The following is an 8,172-nucleotide window of genomic DNA, read 5'->3' on the forward strand; positions in this document are numbered from 1 at the left end:
ACGTACCTCCTCACTCGCAAGCATAGTTTCAATCTGTTCCTTTTTACAGGGATACAGTTAATGCCCACCACCTGCATAAAACTAAATTACAATTAATATACAATTAGCAATAGCAGAAAGTGTGGGGTGGGCGGCTGCAAGTCCATGGAGGGATTTGAAAACGTTTTAAACATCGCGGCATTTCTGGATTGGGAGTCAGCAAAAGGATTGCCAACCCTCCAGGAGTGGCCTGGATTCTCCAGGAATTGAAAATCAATCTCCAGGTCACTGCTGTCTGCAAACCCTGGAGTAAAATCATCAGGACATTAACAAAGATTGTTTGCTTTTTGTAATTTTCTTTCAACATTTCTCTTTATCAGATATAAAAATATTGAGTGTGAGAAAAAAGGCTGTTCGGCTGACAGTCAAACATCATCCAATTGCTTTCTAATTGGTATGGGAAGGCAGTGTTGGCCTACTAATGGCTGGAGCGTGGGGGCAAGTCATGTGATGGAACCTCCAGTTTGGCAACCCAAGTCAGCAAACACATGGGGGTATGGATGGATGATGACGACCTGGTGAGTAGGGAACAGATAGCAGAGTTTTGGATGAGTTCAAGTTAATCGTTTTTTATTCATTCATGGTATGTGGGCATCGCTGGCTCGGCCAGCATTTATTATTGCCCATCCCTAATTGCCCTTGTCAGAGGGCATTTAAGAGTCAACCACATTGCTGAGAGTCTGGAGTCACATGTCGGCCCAACCAGATAAGAACAGCAGATTTCCTTCCCTAAAAAGATATTAGCGAACCAGATGGGTATTTAGCACAATCAGCAATGGTTTCATGGTTATTATTAGACTTTTAATTCCAGATTTTTGTTGAGTTCAAATTTCACCACCTGCCATGGTGGGATTTGATCTCCAGTCCCCAGAGCATTGCTCTGGGTCTCTGGAATACTAGTCCAGTGATAATACCACTGTGCAACTACCTCCCCTTAATAGAAGGTGAAAGGCTGGTCAAGAGAGTGTTGGATTAGAAATGGATCTCCTGCTACTCAGCCGCTTTGACCAGAGGGTCATAGGTTTGATTCTCATCAATTTAGGTGATCTCAGTCAAGCAGCCTCATGTGCTCCTTTCTTTGAGCTACTCACGGCCTCTGGATGGTAGCATTAGGACTGTGGGCAATTTGCAGCTGTGGTGCCATGAACCCAAGTATGTTCAAAGTTTGATCACAATTCTGCTGGCTGCTTGTAAACCAAACTTCTTACATCTAGGGCTAGCGAAACAGGAACAAAAGTGGAAGAAACTCTCAACAGCTTGAGTCATTAATGAAAAGAAGAAATTGCTGAAGCCTGTTTTTCAACAGGCATAGACAGCATAGGAGAATCTGAGAAGGGGACAGGGAGCTTAAAACAACGTAATGCTGACCTCTTACCTGTTTAAGGAATGAGGAAGGATATTGCTGCAATCTCGATTCCAACTGCACGTGGTTGCTATTTTGCACTTGTTGAGCCAAAAGGACAGTGACTCAATCCTTTCACTTCACTATTACATTCGCCCCCATCTTCCTGATAGCATGTGAAGTTGTCCTGTTAGGGAGGATGTTCCAGGAATTTAACCCAGAAAGTGAAAGAATGTAGATATCGTTCCAAGTTAGGATGGTGTGCGGCTTGGAGGGGGAACTTCCAGGTGATGGTGTTCCCATACATCTGCTGCTCTTGTCCTTCTAGTTGGCAGAGGCCTCAGGTATGGAAGGTGCTGTCAAAGGAGCCTTGGTGAGTTGTTGCAGTGTGTCTTGTAGATGGTACACACTGCTGCCACTGTGCATCGGTGGTGTGCCAATCAGTTGTCCTATCTGATGTCAAGCTTCTTGAGTGTCGTTGGAGGCGCACTCATCCAGGCAAGTGGAAAGTATTCCATCACACTCCCGACTTGTGCCTTGTAGATGGTGGGTATGCTTTCTGGAGTCAGGAGGAGAGTTACTCAATGCAGAATTCCAATCTCTGACCTGCTTTTATAGGCACAGTACTTATATGACTGGTCCAGTTCCGTTTCTGGTCAATGATAACCCCCCCACAGGATGTTAATAGTGGGGTTTCAGTGGCAGTAATGTCATTAATGTCAAGGGGAGAAGATTATATTCTCTCTTAAACAAAAACAGAATTACCTGGAAAAACTCAGCAGGTCTGGCAGCATTGGTGGAGAAGAGAAGAGTTGACATTTCGAGTCCTCATGACCCTTCGACAGAACTTGAGTGAATCCAAGAAAGGGGTGAAATATAAGCTGGTTTAAGGTGTGTGTGTGTGTGTGTGTGTGTGTGTGTGTGTGTGTGGGGGGGGGGGGGGGGGGGGGGGGGGGTGGGGGTGGCAGGGGCGGCGGCGGTGGGGAGGGTTTTGGTGGGGGGAGAGAAGTGGAGGGGGTTGGTGTGGTTGTAGGGACAAACAAGCAGTGATAGAAGCAGATCATCAAAAGATGTCACAGACAACAGAACAAAAAAACACATATGTGTTAAAGTTGATGATATTATCTAAATGAATGTGCTAATTAAGAATGGATGGTAGGGCACTCAAGGTATAGCTCTAGTGGGGGTGGGGGGAGCATAAAAGATTTAAAAATATTTAAAAATAATGGAAATAGGTAGGAAAAGAAAAATCTATATAATTTATTGGAAAAAACAAAAGGGGGAAGAAACAGAAAGGGGGTGGGGATGGAGGTCAAGACCTAAAGTTGTTGAATTCAATATTCAGTCCGGAAGGCTGTAAAGTGCCTAGTCGGAAGATGAGGTGTTGTTCCTCCAGTTTGCGCTGGGCTTCACTGGAACAATGCAGCAAGCCAAGGACAGATATGTGGGCAAGAGAGCAGGGTGGAGTGTTAAAATGGCAAGCGACAGGGAGGTTTAGGTCATTCTTGCAGACAGACCACAGGTGTTCTGCAAAGCGGTCGCCCAGTTTACGTTTGGTCTCTCCAATGTAGAGGAGACCACATTGGGAGCAACGAATGCAGTAGACTAAGTTGGGGGAAATGCAAGTGAAATGCTGCTTCACTTGAAAAGAGTGTTTGGGCCCTTGGATGGTGAGGAGAGAGGAAGTGAAGGGGCAGGTGTTACATCTTTTGCGTGGGCATGGGGTGGTGCCATAGGAGGGGGTTGAGGAGTAAGGGGTGATGGAGGAGTGGACCAGGGTGTCCCAGAGGGAACGATCCCTACGGAATGCCGATAGAGGGGGTGAAGGGAAGATGTGTTTGGTGGTGGCATCATGCTGGAGTTGGCGGAAATGGCGGAGGATGATCCTTTGAATGCGGAGGCTGGTGGGGTGATAAGTGAGGACAAGGGGGACCCTATCATGTTTCTGGGAGGGAGGAGAAGGCGTGAGGGCGGATGCGCGGGAGATGGGCCGGACACGGTTGAGGGCCTTGTCAACGACCGTGGGTGGAAAACCTCGGCTAAGGAAGAAGGAGGACATGTCAGAGGAACTGTTTTTGAAGGTAGCATCATCGGAACAGATGCGACGGAGGCGAAGGAACTGAGAGAATGGGATGGAGTCCTTACAGGAAGCGGGGTGTGAGGAGCTGTAGTCGAGATAGCTGTGGGAGTCGGTAGGGTTGTAATGGATATTGGTGGACAGTCTATCACCAGAGATTGAGACAGAGAGGTCAAGGAAGGGAAGGGAAGTGTCAGAGATGGACTACGTGAAAATGCTGGAGGGGTGGAGATTGGAAGCAAAATTAATAAATTTTTCCAAGTCCCGAGAGCATGAAGCAGCACCAAAGTAATCATCGATGTACCGGAGAAAGAGTTGTGGAAGGGGGCCGGAGTAGGACTGAAACAAGGAATGTTCCACATACCCCATAAAGAGACTGGCATAGTTGGGGCCCATGCAGGTACCCATAGCCACACCTTTTATTTGGAGGAAGTGAGAGAAGTTGAAGGAGAAATTGTTCAGTGTGAGAACAAGTTCAGCCAGATGGAGGAGAGTAGTGGTGGATGGGGATTGTTCGGGCCTCTGTTCGAGGAAGAAGCTAAGGGCCCTCAGACCATCCTGGTGGGGCATGGAGGTGTAGAGGGATTGGACGTCCATGGTGAAGAGGAAGCGGTTGGGGCCAGGGAACTGGAAATTGTTGATGTGACGTAAGGTGTCAGAGGATTCACAGATGTAGGTGGGAAGGGACTGGACAAGGGGAGAGAGAAGGGAGTCAAGATAACGAGAAATGAGTTCTGTGGGGAGGAGCAAGCTGAGACAATCGGTCTACCGGGACAGTTCTGTTTGTGGATTTTGGGTAGGAAGTAGAAGCAGGCCGTCTGAGGTTGGGCGACTATCAGGTTGGAAGCTGTGGGAGGAAGATCCCCAGAGGAGATGAGGTCAGTGACAGTCCTGGAAACAATGGCTTAATGTTCAGTGGTGGGGTCATGGTCCGGGGACTGGTAGGAGGAAGTGTCTGCGAGTTGACGCTCAGCCTCCGCGAGGTAGAGGTCAGTGCGCCAGACAACAACTGCACCACCCTTGTCAGCGGGTTTGATGACAATGTCAGGGTTGGACCTGAGAGAATGGAGTGCAATAAGTTCAGAGAGAGAGAGATTAGAATGGGTGAGAGGAGCAGAGAAATTGAGACGACTAATGTCGCGCCGACAGTTCTCAATGAAAAGATCAAGAGAAGGTAAGAATCCAGAGGGAGGGGTCCAGGTGGAGGGAGAATATTGGAGGTGGGTGAAAGGATCCGTTGAACGGGGAGAGGATTCCTGCCCAAAGAATTGAGCCCAGAGACGAAGACTCTTGTTGGAGATTTTCATTGCCTGACACTTTTGTGGAGTGGATGTTATTTGCCACTCATCAGCTCAACCCTGAATATTGGCCAGGTCTTGCTGCATGTGGGCACAATCTGCTTCAGTATCTGAGGAGTCACGAGTGGTGCTGAACATTGTGCAATCATCAGTGAACTTCCCTACTTCTGACTTATAATGGATGGAAGCTAATTGATGAAGCAGCTGAAGATGATTGGGCCTAGGACACTACCCTGATGAACTTCTGCAGTGATGTCTGGGAATGAGATGATAGTAGTTGTTGGAGTCCAACCATCTTCCTTTGTGCAAGGTATGATTCCAACCAGCAGAGAGTTTTCCCCCTTATTCGCATTGACTTCCATTTTGCCTGGCCTCCTTGATGCCACACAGTCAAATGCTGCCTGGATGTCAAGGGCAGTCACTCTCGCTCCTCTCCCCTTGAGTTCAGCTCTTTTGTCCATGCTTGGAGCAAGGCTGCAATGAGATAAGAAGCTGAGTGGCCCTGGCAGAACCCAAACTAAGCATCCATGAGCAGGTTATGAGGGGGTCTGAACAGAGTAGATAGGGAAAATCTCCCATTGGTGAAGGGGGCACAGATTTAAGGTAATCGGCAAAAGAAGCAATGGAGACACAAGGAGAAGCTTCTTCACACAGCAAGTGGTTAAGGTCTGGAATGTGCTGCTTGAGTGTGTGGTGGTGACAAGTTTAATCGAAACATTCAAGAGGGAATTGGATTATTATCTGAAAACAAAGAATGCAGGGGAGTGGCATTAGGTGAATTGTTCCTTCAGAGAACCGGAGCAGACACGATAGGTCAAATGGCCTCCCTCTGTGCTGAAACCATTGTGTTCCTGTAATGTACCACTTGATAGCACTGTCAACGACACCGTCCACCATTTTGCTAATGATCGAGAGTAGGCTAATGGGGTGGTAATTGGTCAGACTGGATTTGTGCTGTTTTTCATTGACAGGACATAGCTGGGCAATTTTCCACATTATTGGCTAGATGCCACTGTTCCAGTAACTGCACTGGAACAGCTTGGCTAGGGGCATGGAGAGCACATCTTCAATACGATTGCCTGGTTATCTCCAGTAACTATGTACAGTTCTGAGCAACACATCTCAGAAACAAAGGAATGCAGTGCAAATTCACCAGAATTTCAAAGGTTAAATTCAGGAGAGATTTTGTAAATTAACTTTCTATATTCTGTAGATATATTCTATACTCCAGGGAATGCAAGCTTAAGAGGCATTTTGAGAGTCACGTTTTAGGATTTTGAAAGGAATTGTTAGGGGAGAGAGAAAAGTCTTCCACTGGTTGGGGAGTCAAGGACACGGGGACATAACCTTAAACTCAGAGCCAGGTCATGCAGTAGAGAAACTGTCAAACACTTCTTTACACAAAGGGTAGCAGAAATGTTGACCCTCTCCCACAAAAAGCAGTAGATGTTAAAAGCAAAATACTGCAGATGCTGGAAATCTAGAACAAAAACAAAAATACCTGGAAAAACTCAGCAGGTCTGACAGCAACTGCGGAGAGGGATACAGTTGACGTTTTGAGTCCATATGACCCTTCATCAGAACTAAGACATATAGAAAAGAGATGAAATATAAGCTGGTAGAAGGGGGTAGGACAGGAGAGCTCGATAGGTGGAGGCCAAGAAGAGATTGCCAAAGATGTCATAGACAAAAGGACAAAGGGGTATTGACAGTGGTGATATTATCTAAAGGATGTGCTAATGGGGACATTAAGGGAAGCAAGCTAGTGGCAGATGGCCCTAGTGGTGGTGGGGTGGGGGGAAGGGATCGAAATGGGCTAAAAGGTGGAGATGAAACAATAGATCAAAATAAATTTAAAAATAGGATGGAAAAGAAAAAATATAGTTGTAAAAAAATCATAAATTATTGGGAAAAGGGGATCAGAAAGTGGGTGGGGATGGAGGAGAGAGTTCATGATCTGAAATTGTTGAACTCAATATTAAGTCCGGAAGACTGTAAAGTACCTAGTCAGAAGATGAGGTACTGTTCCTCCAGTTTGCATTGAGCTTCATTGGAACATTACAGTAGGCCAAGGATGGGCATGTGGGCATGAGAGCAGGGTGGTGTGTTGAAATGGCAAGTGACAGAGAAGTTTGGGTCATGCTTGCAGACAGACTGAAGGTGTTCCGCAAAGCGGTCACCCAGTCTGCGTTTGGTCTTTCCAATGTAGACGAGACCCCGCATTGGGAGCAGCAAATGCAGTAGCCTAAATTGAGGGAAGTGCAAGTGAACTGCTGCTTCACTTGAAAGGGGTGTTTGGGCCCTTGGACGATGAAGAGGAGGGGGAAGTAAAGGGGCAGGTGTTGCACCTTCTGCAGTTGCATGCAAAGGTGCTGTGAGAGGGGGTTGAGTTGTAGGGGGTGATGGAGGAGTGGACCAGGGTGTCCGGGAGGGAACGATCCCTGCGGAAAGCCGCTTGGGGGGGACGAAGGGAAGATGTGTTTGATGGTGGCATCATGCTGGAGTTGGCAGAAATGACGGAGGATGATCCTTTGAACATGGAGACTGGTGGGGTGATAAGTGAGGACAAGGGGGACCCTATCATGTTTCTGGGAGGGAGAGGAAGGTGTGAGGGCGGATGCGCAGGAGATGGACCAGACACGGTTGAGGGCCCTGTCAACCACCATGGGTGGAAAACCTCGGTTAAAGAAGAAGGAAGACATGTCAGAGGAACTATTTTGGAAAGTGGCATCACAGAACAGATGCGACAGAGGCGAAGGAACTGAGAGAATGGGATGGAGTCCTTACAGGAAGCGGGGTGTGAGGAGCTGTACTCAAGGTAGCTGTGAGAGTCCATAGGCTTGTAACGGATATTGGTGGACAGTCTATCACCAGAAATTGAGACTGAGAGGTCAAGGAAGGGAAGGGAAGTTTCAGAGATGGACCACGTGACAACGATGGAGGGGTGGAGATTGGAAGCAAAATTAATAAATTTTCCAGTTCCAGACAAGAGCATGAAGCAGCACCGAAGCAGTCATCGATGTACTGGAGAAAGAGTTGTGGAAGGGGGCCTGAGTAGTACTGGAACAAGGAATGTTCCACGTACCCCATAAAGAGACAGGCATAACTGGGGCCCATGTGGGTACCCATAGCCACACCTTTTATTTGGAGGAAGTGAGAGGAGTTTAAGGAGAAATTGTTCAGTATGAGAACAAGTTCAGCCAGACGGAGGAGAATAGTGGTGGATGGGGATTGTTCAGGCCTCTGTTTGAGGAAGGAGCGGAGAGCCCTCAGACCATCCTGGTGGGGGATGGAAGTGTAGAGGTATTGGGCGTTCTTGGTGAAGAGGAGGTGGTTGGGTCTAGGGAACTGGAAATTGTTGATATGATGTAGGGCGAGAGGAATCGCAGATGTAGGTGGGAAGAGACTGGACAAGG

This window comes from Carcharodon carcharias, chromosome 37 (assembly GCF_017639515.1).
Source record: "Carcharodon carcharias isolate sCarCar2 chromosome 37, sCarCar2.pri, whole genome shotgun sequence".
Lineage (NCBI taxonomy): Eukaryota > Metazoa > Chordata > Chondrichthyes > Lamniformes > Lamnidae > Carcharodon > Carcharodon carcharias.